Source organism: Talpa europaea (assembly GCF_964194135.1).
Source record: "Talpa europaea genome assembly, chromosome: 10".
In the NCBI taxonomy this organism is placed as follows: Eukaryota; Metazoa; Chordata; class Mammalia; order Eulipotyphla; family Talpidae; genus Talpa; species Talpa europaea.
Genome location: NC_140077.1, coordinates 53,522,872 through 53,540,316, shown reverse-complemented (window position 1 = coordinate 53,540,316; position 17,445 = coordinate 53,522,872).

Sequence of the window (17,445 nt, the reverse complement as noted above, 5' to 3'; positions counted from 1 at the left end):
TATGAGGCTGTCTGCAGCCTCTGCTGACCGAGTTCGATCCCCCGCTGGCCAGGGACCTCTCCTGTCTCGCCCGCTGCTCCCCTCAGTAGTGTATTCCAGTCAGCCTACCTGTTCTGCTCCCCACTCTGTCACTGGTGAATCCTCTCACCTCCCCTTCCCCGCACCTCAGGCCTGTACCCCAGTTCTTGTGTGCATAAATAAATAAACCTTTAAAAAATAAAAAAATAAATTTGTGCTTGTATCCTTTAAATAAATATGCAGAAATAAAATTGCTGGATCATATGGTAGTTCTGTTGTTAATTTTTTGAGGACCCTCCACACTGTTTTCCATAGAGGCTGCACCATTTTACATTCCCTCCCACAGTGCATGAGAGTTCCCTTTTCACCACATCCTCACCAGCACTTGCTATTTCTTGTCTTTTTGATAATCACTATTCTCGCAGATATGAGGGGATATCTTATTGTAATTTTAATCTGCATTTCTCTGATGATTACTGATATCAAGCATCTTTTCATGTACCTGCTGATCATCTGTCTTCTTTAGAGAAATGTCCATTCAGATCCACTATCCATCTAATTGCATCATTTGTTGTTGATTTTGATCTATAAGAGTTTTCTACGTGTTTTAGATACAACTCCTAATCAGTTATGTGACTTGTGACTAACTACTCCCAATAAGTAGGTGCCTTTTTGGTTCTTTGGATGGTTTCTTTGTTGTGCACATGTTGATTCTGTTACATTATTTTCATACATTGAAATTGATATAAAATCTGTATTAGCAGAAACAATATCAGTTTGTGATTTCAAGTCATAATGTTAAAAAAAACATGTACTCATCTTTTTCTGCATTTTCTCTGTTAAAGTATTTATAAACTTAGACACTGAAAATACCAGCAAACATCAGTGGGTTATTCTAAAAGCCTGAAATACATATATTGTATCAAAATTAGCAACATTACTCAGAATCATGAGTCAAAATTGTCAATGTAAGGACTATTTTGTCTATAAAATCTGTTGTTTCTTGGAACACCACTCATTAGATTTGTATATAGTAAATAGGATAGCTTACTGTGAAAAAAGGCCACCATCACCCTCTTATAATGTATCTTGACAACAGCTACCAGTAAGACTGAGTGATTATATCTTGTTAAATTCTCTCCTACATGCTTTTGTCCCAGTTCCCAGAAATGTCAAACTTAAACTATTTATGTCAGCTTTTCCTATTCTTGCTTGTGACTTGACTTCAGTGGAATCCTTTAAACCTGCAATATCTCTTCATTGATTGATAAGCCTTAATTCTTTTGGGAGAATTATAATACTTTTTCCAATGTTTTTGATTTCTCAGTTAATTTTTTCTGGAATCCAGAATTTGAAAAAAACATACAACTACCAAGAGCTACTAGAAAGATTTCCTGCATGGAACTAGAAAGGCTGTCCAAAAACTGATTAGTAAATACAGGCAGTAAATAGAATGCAACAATATTCAAGATTCCCAACGTGTAAAGTTCAGGCCCATATGAGTTCAGGCACATACAATAGAATTATAGCATCCCTGACTTATGTGGTTTACCTAAGGATGGGAGCTTCCCATCATGCTAAGAGAAACTTCAGGACCCCAAGGAGATAACTCATAAACCCATAGTCTGTGCAGAAAAACATAGAAAAGGTAGAAATAACTTTCATCCTAGGTAGCTTATTCAAATCTGTTATCCTCTGCATACCCCTTCCTTTTTGAGGGGAAAAAAGTCTTTGAAAATGTGAAGCAATTGATATGGGAAACACTCAGCTCAGCAGGTGAAGCATAGTAGACTCCTATAGGTCTGAGTAAATAAAATCCTTCCCAAAGGCCCTGTTGGCTCTGTCCCCTTGCCCTGAAAATCCATTTAGAGGGTCACTGATTTTCATTAGATGTTAAACTTCCTGGGTTGATCTCCACCCCTCATGTATATACTACCACATTGAATTCCTTTCTTTTGAAACCCCACTCTACCGTTATTAAAGCTTGTGAGTAGCCAGCTTCACTTTGTTATTGCACTTCTAATCATTTTGCTGGGTCTAGTCAGGCTGCCACAGGGACTCCAGCCAAAGGAAAAGGAAGGGAAACTTTCTTCTCCTATGTATTCCCCCTTTCTTCTTTTCTCCACTTGCTCTTTACCTAGTTTTCCTCCCAAAAGCTTGTTATAAACATTAAAGTCAAGTGAAAGAGAATAAATGTTGAAAAGTGGAAAATATGTACATATTAAATCATTTCACAGTTGTGGGTCCTTGAGTAACACTTTTAAATTCTCCAAGCTTTATTTTCACCTTTGCAAAATAAATAATAGTATATGTTATCTATAATGAAAACTACTCAATAAATGATTCCCGTTAGTATTTATTATCAATGATATTAATTTCTATCTCTCACAGACTCCCCCACCACCCACACTGTGATCCTTTAAGATCTTCTTGCCTCCCATCATCTGCATCCTCCAGAGATGATGATGATGATGATGATGGTGATGATGATGATGATGATGGTGATGATGATGGTGATGATGATGATGACGATGGAGAATAGGAAAGGGGAATGATTGGTAAGTCATTTTATGTTTATGGTAAGTCATACATTGTGCTACATTATCTGATTTAATTCTCACAATAATGCTACTAGGTAGATATGGTATTAGCATCATCTCTACATTCTAAAGATGAGAAATGTGACTCAAAGAGTTTAGTTAACCGGACCAAAGTTCACAGAGCTAATTATAGTTACAGATTTTGAAACCACAGTATGTGTCTTTATCCACTGCAAAATTTGCCTTACCACAATCAGAAACAAACACATCAGCAAAGGCATTCTTCAGAGTTGGGAGGGGAGGAGTATATAAAAACAGGGATATAAATGCTCACAGAGTAAAACACTGAAGAGATACTGCCAAGCAGCAAGGCCCGTGCCTGACTGAGCTTTCCCATGAATTCCTATATTAGTGGAGGGTGGGTTCAAGAGCTACACTGGACTCTAAGGTTTAATTGGAGAAAGTACACAGCTCTTTTCTATTGCCCTCAACTACCTCTTACTTCTTCCCAAAGATGAAGAAATATTACTATAAAGTTACCTGACTACAGCTACAAGAGGTGGAGCTTCCAAAGGAATTGAAGTTGAAGTCTATACAATCACGTCTATTTTTTTTAAGATTTATTTGTTTATGCATACAAGAACTGGGGTACAGGCTAGAGGTATGGGGGGATGAGGGGATTCACCAGAGACAGAGTAGGGAGCAGAACAGGTAGATTGACTGAAATACACTGCTGAGGGGAGCAGCGGGTAAGTCAGGAGAGGTCTGTCACACCATGTAGGTAGCTCCCTGGCTGGGGATCGAACTTGTGCTGCAGGGGCTGCTGATAGCTTCCCAGGTTGCATCTTTACCCCTTGCATGACCAGGGAGATCTCCACATCACTCTTTAAATGTGCTTTAATCCTAGAGGCTACAGAGAGCAGATGTGGAGTTGGCTTATAAAAGGTCCAACTAATTTCTTCACTTTATTTTGGATTGAGAGAAAGCAAGTGTGGCCTCATGCACCTAGTTTTAAACAATAAATAGGGCTATAAATAAAAGGAAACCCAAGGGGAAAAATAAGCATAGTACTTAAGTTGGAAAAAATAGAAAAAAAAGTACATTATTAGAAATATGTTCAAGGGACTCCTCTTTCTTGATCAAATGCTTAAAGACCTAAGGAATTCCAAATGAGGTGGTATTGTGGCATAATAACAGTGCAGGGCAAAATATACATTGGAATCATGCTTGGACCAAAAATACAGAGATTGTGAACTCTTCTTAAGGAAGACGAACAGAAACCTCATATAAATGGGGGATACCATTTTCTCCACTCTGCTTAATAATGGGAGGCAAGCCGAGTGGCCAGGTGAAGTTACACAATTCAGAAAGCACGTGGGGATGTGAGGGCGATCTGGCAGCAACATCCGTCACCCCACTGATTACCGGGTTGATTCAGCTGATCTGGCTGGCTAGCCAGGTGTCTCCTTCCTCCTTCACCACTCCATGTGCTTCCCTCCCAAAGCTGCAGGCTCGGTGGACTTCCCCGAGTAGAGACAGACCCGTCTTCGGTCGAGGGTATACGAGTAGCTGCGTTCCCCTGCTAGAACTCCAAACAAGCTCTCAGAAAGCAGGTGGGCTCTGAGACACATAGAGGAGGAGACACATAAAGAAGACCTCCTCTGTGTCTCAGTTTTGGGCTTGTATATGGAGACCCATGGAGGAAACATTTGTAGTGATCCTTGCAAAAGACACATGGGTGAGAGACATGTGGGGAGACTGACAATGGCAGCCTTTATCTTAATCTGTACTTTGATTGTGTTCCTTTAGTCCCAGACTTGCCTGGCCCCTTTTACCCCCTTCCTATGGTTCCCTACCAGAAGGTGCCTTAGGCTTATGGCAACCTTTCAAGCCTCAGAGGCCCCAGTTCGGGTCAACCCTATTATAGTGGGCATCTACTCACAGGTGTTTTATTGGAAAACTATGATCCTGTCTTCTCTCTCTCTATGTACACTAATCTATTGAAGTTCTTTTACACAAAGTATGCTTTGTCTATGTGGGCATGGATGGCCGGACCTCTTTAGAGCACGCAGCTTGGGAGGTCCCTGTGTACCCCTCAGTCTGTGCACTAACAAATTGCCAGTTATAATTATCACATACCCTGCATGGGGGAATGAGCTTTATATCCCTAGACAGAACCCATGCTGTTATGGATTGAATTGTGTTCCAACAAATTCAGATGTTGAAGTCCCAACCTCCAATTAAGACTGTATTTGGAAACAGGACCTTTAAGGAAGTAATTAAGGGTAAGTGACAGCCTAACGGTAGGGCCCTAATCAGATAAACTTTAATTCAATTAATCCTTACTGGAAGAGGAGGGGACCAAAGATCGCAATCTCTCTCTCTCCATATACAAAAAGGAAATGCTATGTGAGGACAAAACAAGAAGGCAGAATTGTCTGCAAGCCAAGAAGGGAGCTCTCACCAGAAACCAAATCTTCCAGTATCTTCATCTGGGACTTCTAAGCCTCCAAAGCTGTGAGAAAATAAATTTCTATTAGGACACTCAGTCTGTGGTATCTTGTTGTGGCACCCTTCACCAACTAATCCACTCTCTAATTTAGCTATGGAATTGAAGTATGTGAGATTCAAAAGAGCTGGAATGAAAATTAAGGGTTTTAAACAAAAACAACAAAAAATGGGCACCAAGAGGTAAAAGATAGCCACCAGAAAAACCTGAGGTTGGCCAATGCCACTAACACAGGCTGCTAAATTTTGCAGAAAGACAAAAACTTTCAATGCCACCAATGGAGAAAAGACAATTTGTAACAGTGGTGGATTTTCCTCCAGAGTACAAGAGCTATTGTGTCACAATTAACTTCCTGATGGGAGATTTCTCCCAACTGAGTTGTAAGTTCACAGGCCCTAACTCTGGAAAACTAGCATAGATTGATCACCATCTGGCAAAACTGAAACCAAGAAATCTTTGTCTTTTGCTCGTGTCTATTCTTTTATCAATCTGTTTCCAAGATAAATCTCTATCTAGGTCTATGGCCCACATCAAAAGTGTAGGTCTAGAATGTGATGTATGTTAATTTCCAGTGAGTACTTTGTTGTTACTATATGACAGAACTGCTACTCCAACTAAGAGAGTTAAAAAAGTAGGAATATTTGTTGTAACAATTTTGTAAGTTTTGTATTGTTGAAACTTTAATTGAACTAATTCAAATTTTGACATGTTTGGTGAGCTAAAGGAATGGCCTCAGTTCCAGAGTCAGACAACTCCTATAGAGGAAACTCAGATTACAAATAAGCCACCATTTACAATGAAAAAAGAGAGAAATTGGTTAAATTAGCTGTTTTATAAATACTTAATCTTTCTATGACAAAATGAAAGGACATTTATTTTATTATGACTAATTTCTCTGATTAACTTATTAAGAAAATTTATATTGCTGAACTTTAGATTTATTATAGCATAATGCAAGTGAACCTGGTTTAAAATCCTATATCCATGACTTAATACCATGTTGTTTAAGCAAATTGCTTAATGTTGCTGACCGAGATATACGGATGAGTCCAATAATCAGGCAAGATTGAGAATCAATGCTCTGAGCAGTGTTTCAGAACCTTGGACAGCTGTATCGCCTGGGCAGCAGGGGAAAAAAACTGAGACAGTTTTACAATTATTGCTCTTTGCTAAAGAGATAAACAAGTGGAAGACAACAGGAAGTGTGGTGAGGGAAGCACAAAAGATTAAGCAAAAAAAAAAACCCACTCTTGTTAGTATTGCCAAAGAACTGATAAGGTCCAAGTTAAAGAAAAATGTTAAGAAACCGACAAGGTTTATTGTGTAAGAGTTGTTTATGTCTGTTCTTTTGACAGACACACTTCACTCTTCAGTTACACACACACACATACTTACACAAATGCACATACACACACGGAGAGTTCATTGGTTTTTCTAGAACAGCTGTGGCCTTATGAGTCTGGCATTTTTTTTTCACTTTTTTTTTAATTTTATTTTTTAGATTTATTTATTTATTTATACAAGCACTGGGTACAGTCAGCGCGGGAGGGTGAGAGAATTCACCAGAGCCAGAGAGGAGAGCAGAACAGGCAGACTGACAAAGCACACTGCTGAGGGGAGCAGCGGGCGCGGCAGGAGAGGTCTGCACACCATGTAGGACCCTCGCCGGCGGCTGAGGATCAAACTGGCACTGCAGAGGCTGCGGGCAGCTTTGCAACCCAGCGCTCAACCGCTGCATCACCTGGGAGGCCCTTTTTTTTCACTTTTTATGGAAAAATATTTATGATGGAATTTTCCTTTTCATTCTGCTTTAAGAAAAGCAAGATGTACATGGAAACTTGGTGGTCCACAACATGAAGGCTAAACAGAGCACACATCTATAGGCTCATTTTGGTATATATATATATATATATATATATATATATATATATATATATATTAAGGTGGCAACTAGATGCACTTAACAAAATAATGCAAAGACATGGAATTTTCTTTCTGGCTCACGTCATATTAATTCTTAGGCCGTAATGTGCTATGATTTATGAGGTATTTAGGAAGAGAGATCTCATCACTATTTATCATCAGCTTTCCTACTTCCCAGTCAAATTATATTAGCAAATTTCTGTTTTGAAAAGCACCTGTTGGCCTAATCACTACAGCTCACATAATACAAAGAACTGTTAAAATTATCTGGATAATTCATGATGAGAGAAGCATTTTCATAGCATTCAGAGTGCTCTATTGTCATTCTCAGTACAATAGAGGCAAATTATTTATTGGAAAAAACAGATAAAGCAGTTCACATTTATCAGGAAGTCACAGAGGCACTATGCAAATACCTCAACCTTCTCTGTCAAATGTGGTATTTCAGTCTGTTAATCACTGAAAGCACCTTTCGTTAAGTAAAGGAGCCTAAAAACCTAAAGCCAAGCAAAACCCTTTATCCAATCAATCATAAGAAAAAGAATGTGCCCACATTATCTAATTTGTTTCTAACAAGTCACTAAAAAAAAAAAAAAAAAAAACTAGAGAAACTTGTTTTTTCCATAGAGAGCAAATTATTTTCACACTCTTTCAAGAGGAGGTTCATCCTGCCTATATTTTAAGTTTAAGCTGATCGTTTTAACCTTTTAGTTTAAAAGTCCTGAAAAAGTCAAAAGCCAGTTTTTAAGCCACCCCACTGCATTCCTAATGACCAGTGAGCTTTGTGTCCTGCTCTTTATGAAGGGAATGGAGAGCACAGCAAACATACTTTCTATGACTTTGGAGAAGAGAAGCATTAAGGCATGAGGTCAGAAATACTCAGTTGCCAACAGTGCCATCTCTAAGCTACAGTTATAAACGCTTGACAGAATTCCAAAGGAATATTTATGAGATGTTTCCCCATGAGAAAGAATTTCAATTTCCAAAAATGCTTGTTGTGAAAAAATAATCAAGTATGAGAAATATGTTTCTTTCTGGTTTCCCTGAACTTTGGAATTTGTGGTTCAAGGGCCTTAAGTGTGACCTCTCCACCCACGACCTCACTTTCTAGGTGCTACTGTGGTAGGGCCTGAATCAAGAATAATGACATGATCCCTGTCTTACAAGCCACTAAACACACTACTCAGGACCATGATGGCAGAGTCCTTAATGCTGAAGGAAATATTTCTGTTCCTTTCAAGGATGCTGATAATATCAGTGCCTGACAAACACCGAAGGGGTGTGATAACAAAGAAGAGAGCAATTATTCTGGAAATATTATCAATAATCTTTGATTAACTGCCCTTAGACTTCTTAGCACCCTAAACCAGAAATCCATCAATAGTCTTGTGATCAACTGCCCATAAATTGCAACACCCCCCCAACCCCTGCCCGACTTGAGAATAAAGAGGGTACCGGGAAATGAGGGGCACCAAAATTGGCCAAGGACAGTGCCCAAAGTGTTTACCAGTCACTGTCTCAGTTCTTCACCCAAGCACACAATTGCAAGACTACTCAGGTTTAGGGAACATCAACAATGAGATTTATTTAACAAACAGGGAAAACAAAGAGTCACTGAGGCCACTGCTCTATCCTCACCTAGAGCAGTCTCTAGTGTTTTTAAATCCTGTCCCCTCATGGGTAAAAGTCCACCCAAGCAGGATTGGCCCAGAACAAAGCCCCAAAACCTGTCACAAGACTAAAGCATCTTCCAGGGCTGACCCACAGAAAAGGATCAGAAACAACTAGACAAGTCTTGGAGGAAAAGCGCAAAATCAAAAGAAAGACAAAAACCGCCATTGTCACCTCCCCACAGGTCTCTCACCCACATCTGTGTCAACCAGTCCACGACCAAAAGGCAAGAGGAGTTTCTTCATGTGTCTCTTGGCTCCATGTGCCTCCTCTAGGCATCCTTTTGGCTCTCCATCTTGCTTCCTTCCTTCCTCAGTCTCCTCTGTAGCTTCTTTTTTCCCTGCTCAGCTCCACCCTCCTTTTGGGTGGGACAGGAAACCTGGCACCTCCCCCTTTCCTGGGGACCACCCTGTTACAATTCCCCCTTTTAATTTTTATTCCACTATATCTATGGTGGCACAGATCTCAGGGTGCAGTCTTAGGAGACAGTCTTTTTCAGGGTTACAATGTATGTAAGAGAAGCAACAATTTGCAGCAGCATTGTCCACGAGTGTCCAGTATGACAGTTTTCCATTATTGGACAATAGTCCATTATCCAAGTCAAAAGAAAAAAAAAAAAAAACATCTGGCGGCATTAGCCGAAACAAGACAGCAAACATATCAAAATCACAGGGGAAAAAAAAATGTTAAAATTGGTTGAATTTATGTAAAAAAAAAAAAAAAAAGTTTTTTCAACCTTGATTCCAAATTGTTTCAACAGCATAGCAAAAGTTTGCAAACTAAATCTACTTTTAAACCGTATTACCTATTTTTGCATACAACCACAGGGCGGAATAACTAAACATCAATTTTAGCTGGCTTTGTTGGAATACTCCATATAGGATCAGAGCAAACTCCTGACAGCCGGTCCACGTAGGCTTCAAGAACAACGTTGGTCTCACCAGACTCCACCTGCACCCACCTTGATTTAGGACAGTGCCATCCATGGTTAGTCAGCCCCATGGGGAAACTGGGCTTTCCTATGGCACTGGCTACCATAATCGCAAATGTGATTTTTGCTTTCTCTAGTGTGTTTCATATGTAGATTTGCTGTTGAAAAAACTGGCTTGGGCTTTTTTGAAGATTCTGTGTGTTTGTGTGTAATTTGTTTGTAGTGACTTGCTAAGAGATTTGATTTTGTGGAAATTGTTCTGTGCAACAGTTTTACTCAAAAGATTAGGTAGTACTTTGGACCATGTGGCCAGATCACAGATGGCATCTGAGGCCACTTGGCAGGCTCTTGTAAAACTCAGAGGTTCTTTTTGCTAGGACTTTGGACCCTTTTTCTTTTTGTGATCTCTGCTGTCTCATTAGCATTTCTAAAGGCAATAATGATTCTTCAGTGATATGTTGCTTTGTCTTTGACTACTTCCTGACCTCTGCCTGAGGGGTTTTGCAAGCCAACTATGAAGCAGTGGTGTTTAAATTAGCAAATATATGCCTGGGTGTTAACAAAAGTTAACTGGTAATTGCTGGTAGCCTTGGCGGATTCTTGGAGATAGCTTGAATTTTTGGAAAGTCTGGATCAGAAAAATTAAGATTTGTCTGAGTCTGAAAGGATTTCCTGCTGTGAATTTTATCTACAAAATTTGTTTTGGGCATGTTTGCCATTTCATTTCTGGATTTAATTGCTGGTATAAGACAACATTCTAGGTTTCTTCTTCCTACTGAGGAAGGTCTGCTGTGTAAAGCACTCTTTACGGTGCATCATGTAACTGTACCAGGTTTTCATACCCGTGTTGTTGCTAATGTCTCGCCCTAATGTGGGGGAGGTGTAATCTGTGCTTTGATGTTGAATCTGCTCTTTCAGCTTCTGTCCCAGAGTGACTAACAGAAGTAAGGAGATGACTCCTTTTAATTGAAAGTTAATTGCTGATATGTTGATTTTGCTCTTTCAGTTTCTGTTCCAGGAAACCTGGAATCACCCCCTTTCCTGGGGACCACCCTGTTACAATCTTAGGTGTAGTCCCTATAAAATACCCACCACCAGTTCACCTGTGCACCATCACCACAGTCCCTTGTGCTCTTCCCTCCCGTTTTGATTCCTCTACCTCCCCTCCCTTGCAGAATGTCTCTGATTTATAGTTGCCTGCTAATTTTTTTTATTTATTGTTCTTATTTTCCCCCTCATCTCTTATTTGATTCCCCTATATTAGGATGTAATATTTAAATGGTAAGTCCATGAGCTGGGGCAGAGAAGGGCAGCATTACAGCTTGCTCTGAGTTGGGCTATGCCCAGGCATGTGCAGGCAGGTTACATTGCAACTGTGCATGCGAGCTCTTGCCCTTCTCCCTCCAGGAAATAGTGAGATTATCACTAGTTGCCATCTAATGCTTTTGGTCCATCATGATGATACCATAATTTCAGGTTTGCAGGTCTAGTCTCCCAGCCAGGAATGGATCCCAGGCTGCAGGGGCAGTGCTGAGTCCTAGCCACTAGACCACCAAGGGCTGGTGTCTCACGAAGCTGCAGTAGGAACTTAACTGATGCTCAGGAAAGCAAGTGAAAAAAGGCAGATTTGTTTAGAGGAAGAAAGTTTATTAAGGAGAATAGAAACAGAAATAAAATGGAACTCCCAGGGCAGTGGAGAGGCAAGGAAGCCAAAGTGGAGTTCTGCCTCAGGGAATATACAGCTTCTTTCCCTAATTATTCTAAAGCCCAATCAGTCTCTTTGTGATTGGTTAGTTCTCAGTGGTCTCACCAGCTCTGCCTTAATGTCTCTGTGCCCAGAACTAAGTTTCTGTGTCCCCTTATCTTAGAGTCCTTTTTCTTTGTCCTCCTTGTCCTGGAATGTCCTGTTGCCCCCAGTCCTGGGGTGTTTTTGATTAATCCCCTGTGACGTTTGTTACCCTTATCTCTGGAGCCCTCCTTACTCCTCTGAGGCTTTTCCTATTCCATTCTGACCCAAGGAGCTCCCCTCTTGCCCTGTGACTCAGTGGTGCCTCCCGGTCAGTGTGGTGGGCCAAGGTGTTTGGACACAGCTTACTAATCCATGATTTCTTAAATTTGTTTCAAAGATTTATTTATTTATGTATACAAGAACTGGGGTGGATTCACCAGAGACACAGTAGGGAACAGAATAGGTGGATTGACTGAAATACGCTGCTGAAGGGAGCAGCGGGCGAGGCAGGAGAGGTCTGCTGCGCCATGTGGGTAGCTCCCTTGGCAGGAATCGAACTCATGCTGCAGTGGCTGCGGATAGCTTCATAGGTTACCCCTTAACCCCTTGCACCACTAGGGAGGCCCTACCAATCCATGATTTAATCCACCTGTTCAAACAGGACTTGCAGCTACTCATCATACCTGCTCACAATTTCTTTCACTTAGGCTCTCACTTGTCCCTGAGAGATTATAACACCTTATTCCTAAAGGGATTTGGAGCCAAATCTCACTTCTCTTGTAGCTACTTTCTGCTGGCTAGGGTGAATGTCCATAAATTCTAGAGGAGTGAAAATCGCTCACTGCCTGTTTTAGAAAGTGAGCTGCTAAATACTGTAAGTACTGGAAAGCTAAGCAAATTGGTTTCCAAAGTATGTATTTTAGCCACAAGGGGCAACCAGAGAATAGTGTTAACATACAAATGTAAAATTTTCTGGGGACCCTGCCCATGATCTCAGACAAACTAACAAGCCATCTTCACAGGATCCATCTTGTATGAAAAAAAATCTACTATCTGAAGGTATAAGTCAGTCTTTTCAGACTGAAAAAAAAAAAAGTAACAATGGGACCTCAGCCTTTGCATCTCTGCAGGGTATTCTTCAAAAGGGAGGAGATTGAACACTGCATCACCATCTTCTAGAATCAGCATCAGTTTATCATTGGATCTGGACAACTTAGAGCCATAAGCCCCTCCTATCAAGTATAGTTATGTTCATGGTGTTGATGGCTCACTGCTTCTGGCTATGATGGCGGTTAAGAGCAGAAAATTTGGAAAGGAGGCACCACGAGACCAGAAACCTGGCTCACACAGGACAAAAGCTGGAGGTGGGGGTAGAAGTGGTTAACATGGTCATTAAATCAGCTATAGAAATGAAAAATCCCCAGGCACCAACTGCTATAGCAAGTATCAGACTGCTATGGAGAGTATCCCAAGGCGCAGAGCAGAGGTGGGGATGGGAGATTGAGGGCAATCACTGGAGACTGTAGAGAATCACTGGTTCTAGCAAATCAACCTAGTCACACCGTAGAAGTAATTAACTTAACAAAAGTTAATATTGACAGCTCCACAAAAGAATGAGGTCCTCCCAAAGAGAAGACTGTATCAGTGTAATTTCTGCATTGGCAAGGGGCAGCAGCCCTCTGCCCACCAGTGATCATGCAGGTATTTCTCTTCACCTGCCTTCTCCCTTTGCAAAGCAGCAGAGGCAACTCTCCTCCCAAGACTGCCCCTCTGTGACCATGCAGGCCTCTCTTTTAGCAAACCTGTCCCTTTTGGAGGCAGTTTTCTCTGCCCACTTGTGTCTGTGCAAGTACCATTTATTCTTCTCTCCCTTTTATAATAAACCTGCCCTTTTGGATATAAGTAATGCCTCTGTCTCATGGAGAAACTCCCTGAGTGCAGCTGAAAGGGGAGCTCCAGTGAAATTTTCCCAGAGTTAACCCAAGGACCCCACTCTCTGAATCCAACATCTCTCCAAAACTGACTTCAGCTATATAAGCTAAATTCAAACATAATTATTCAGAACAGTTCTCAAGTAGTAATATCTGTTGGGCTGCTTCCCTGATCTGAATTATCTGCACTTTGATTATCTAATAAACTCTTCGTCTAGCTATTCTTGAGACTTAATATTTCAGTTAACAATAGCAAATGTCACGAGCACACAGTTCATTCTATATCCCAAATTCTATATTTGCTTTTGGAGTATAATAAAGATCATAACAGAGAAAGGCTCTGCTGATTTATAATAAAAATGAATGGGGTAAATGGTTAATTTAGAATTGATGGTTAGACGTTTTCTCCAAAAGGGGACTTTTTTCTCTTTCTAGAAAATTTTTGTGCAGTTTTTGAATGGCAATGAAATTCACATAACAAAATTAATTACCTTAAAATGAACAATAGGGGGTCATTTTTTAGGTGTTTATAGTTTCAACTGTGTGCCATACCATCCCAATGTTAAAAGTGAAAGCTATGTTAAAAGTCTGTACTTTCTCACTACGGGCAAGGAGAGAGTGGAGGGACATAGTCAACAGACTCCAAGAAAACAGATGCCAACCAAGAATACTCTATCCCGCAAAGCTCTCCTTCCTCTTTGAAGAAAGAATATGGACCTTCCCAGACAAACAGAAACTCCGGAATTTCATTGCAACTAAACCCCCACTCCAAAAATTACTACAAGGAGTCCTAAAGCCAGAACCTCAGAGCGACGAATAACAATGAAAGAAGGCCAAAAAAAAAAAAAAGTTATTAAAAGAATAAATAAATAAAATCAAAGGAAAGACAAACACAATGGCAAATACAGATGTTAACATATCAATATTAACTCTAAATGTAAATGGACTAAACTCTTCAATAAAAAGACACAGAGTTGCAGCCTGGATTAAGAAACAAAACCCAACCTTTTGCTGTCTCCAGGAAACACATTTAGCTACAAAAGATAAAAATAGGCTCAAAGTTAAAGGATGGAAAACAATCCTACAAGCAAATGGACCAAAAAAGAAAGCAGGAACAGCTATACTTATATCAGATAAAACAGATTTCAAACTCAAAAAGATAAAAAGAGACCCCAATGGTCACTACATTATGATCAAGGGGACAATAATTCAAGAAGAAATAACACTCATTAACATATACTCACCAAACGAAGGAGCACCAAAATATATCAGACAACTGTTGTCCTCTCTGAAAACAGACATCAGAGAAAACACATACGTAGTGGGAGACTTCAACACACCACTATCAACAATGGATAGATCAACAAGACAAAAAATAAGTAAAGAAACCAAAGCTCTAAATAAAGACCTAGAGCAATTGGGCTTAACAGACATCTATAGAACACTAAACCCCAAAAAAACGGAGTACACATTTTTCTCAAGCGCACACGGATCATTCTCCAGGATCGATCACATACTGGGGCACAAGACAAACATCAACAGATACACCAAGATTGAAATCATATCAACCATCTTTTCTGACCATGAAGGCATCAAACTAGAAATAAACCATAAAAAGAAGGCAAGGAACTTTCCTACCTCATGGAGATTAAAAACCACACTACTGGAAGACCATTGGACTAATGAGGAGATCAAAGAAGAAATTAAAAAATTTTTTGAATTGAACGACAAGGAGGACACCAATAGCCTAAATGTATGGGATGCAGCAAAAGCAGTAATAAGAGGAAAATATATAGCAATAGAAGCTCACATCAAGAAACAAGAAAGAACGCAAAGAAACAACCTAATCTCGAAGCTCAAAGATCTAGAAAAAGAACAACAAAAAAACCCCAAAACCAGTAGAAGAAAAGAAATAATAAAAACCAAAGCAGAAATAAATGAAATTGAAACTAAAAAAACAATCCAAAAGATCAATGAAACCAAGAGCTGGTTCTTTGAAAAAATCAATAAAATAGACAAACCCCTAGCCAGGCTCACAAAGGAAAAAAGGGAGAAATCACAAATAAACAGGATCATCAATGAAAGAGGAGAAATCACAACGGACACAGCAGAAATCAAAAGAATAATCAGTAACTACTATGAACAGTTATATGGAAACAAGTTTAACAATCTAGAGGAGATGGACAAATTCCTACAACTCTACAATCACCCAAAGCTAGATAAAGAAGAAATAGAACACCTAAACAGACCAATTACAATTAGCGAAATTGAAATGGTAATCAAAAACCTCCCCAAAAACAAAAGCCCAGGACCTGATGGATTTACAAATGAATTCTACCAAACATTCAGAGACGAATTAGTGCCTATCCTTCACAAACTCTTCCAAAAAATTGAGAAGGAAGGGACAATACCAAACACGTTTTATGAAGCCAACATTACACTAATACCAAAACCGAACAAGGACAACGCAAAAAAGGAAAACTACAGGCCAATCTCCCTAATGAACACTGATGCAAAAATCCTCAATAAAATTTTAGCTATCAGAATCCAACAATGTATCCATAAGATAATTCACCACGACCAAGTTGGATTCATTCCAGGGGCACAAGGATGGTTTAACATCCGAAAATCAATCAACGTTATCCAACACATCAACAAAAAGAAATATAAAAACCATATGATAATATCAATAGATGCTGAGAAAGCTTTCGACAAAGTGCAACACCCATTCATGATAAAAGCCCTTGAAATTCTTGGGATACAAGGAACATACCTCAACATCATAAAGGCCATCTATGACAAGCCAACAGCCAGTATCATTCTCAATGGTGAAAAGCTGAAAGCAATTCCATTAAGATCTGGAACAAGACAAGGATGTCCACTCTCACCATTGCTTTTCAATATAATACTGGAAGTCCTAGCCAGGGCAATAAGACAAGAGAAAGACATCCAAGGAATCCAAATAGGAAAAGAAGAAGTCAAACTATCACTATTTGCAGACGATATGATATTATACATAGAGAACCCCAAAAACTCCACAGAAAAGCTAATTCAACTCATCAATCAGTTCAGTAAAGTGGCAGGATACAAAATCAACACGCAAAAGTCAGTAGCCTTCCTATACACAAACAATAAATCTGAAGAAGAAGAAATCAAAAAGACCATCCCTTTTGTTATTGAAACAAAAAAAATCAAATATTTGGGAATAAATCTAACAAAAGAGGTAAAGGACCTATACAAAGAAAACTATAAAACACTGTTAAAAGAAATAGAAGAAGACACAAAGAAATGGAGAGACATCCCCTGCTCATGGATTGGAAGAATAAACATTATTAAAATGGCCATCCTTCCAAAAGCAATATACAGATTCAATGCTATTCCAATCAAAATTTCAATGTCATTCTTCAAAGAAATAGAACAATTATTGATGAAATTCATATGGAATCACAAAAAACCCCGAATAGCCAAAGCTCTCCTGAAAAAAAAAAGAAGGGAATGGAGGCATCAGACTCCCAGACTTCAAACTATACTACAAAGCCATAATCATCAAAACTGCATAGTATTGGAACAAGAACAGACATACAGACCAATGGAATCGAATAGAAAATCCAGAAATAAACCCACAGATTTATGGTCAACTAATTTTTGACAAAGGAGCAAAGAATATGCATTGGAGCAAAGAAAGTTTGTTCAATAAATGGTGCTGGGAAAACTGGGTCGCTACATGCAAAAGAATGAAGCTTGACCACCACCTCACACCATACACAAAAATCAACTCAAAATGGATTAAAGAACTAGACATAAGACCTGAAACCATAAAATATATAGAAGGAAATATAGGCGAAACACTACGTGATTTGCACATCAAAGACATCTTTACAGACACATCACCCAAAGCAGTGATAGTGAAGGCAAAGATAAACAGCTGGGACTACATCAAATTAAAGAGCTTTTGCACAGCAAAAGAGACAATAACAAAAACAAAGAGAAACCCCACCAACTGGGAGAACATTTTTGCACACAACACTAATGATAAAGGACTGATCACAAAAATCTGCAATGAGCTGATGAGACTCAACAACAACAAAGAAAATAATCCAGTCAAAAAATGGGCAGAAGAGCTTAAAAGAAACTTCTCTGAAGAGGAAATGCAAATGGCCAACAGGCATATGAAAAAATGTTCAACATCACTT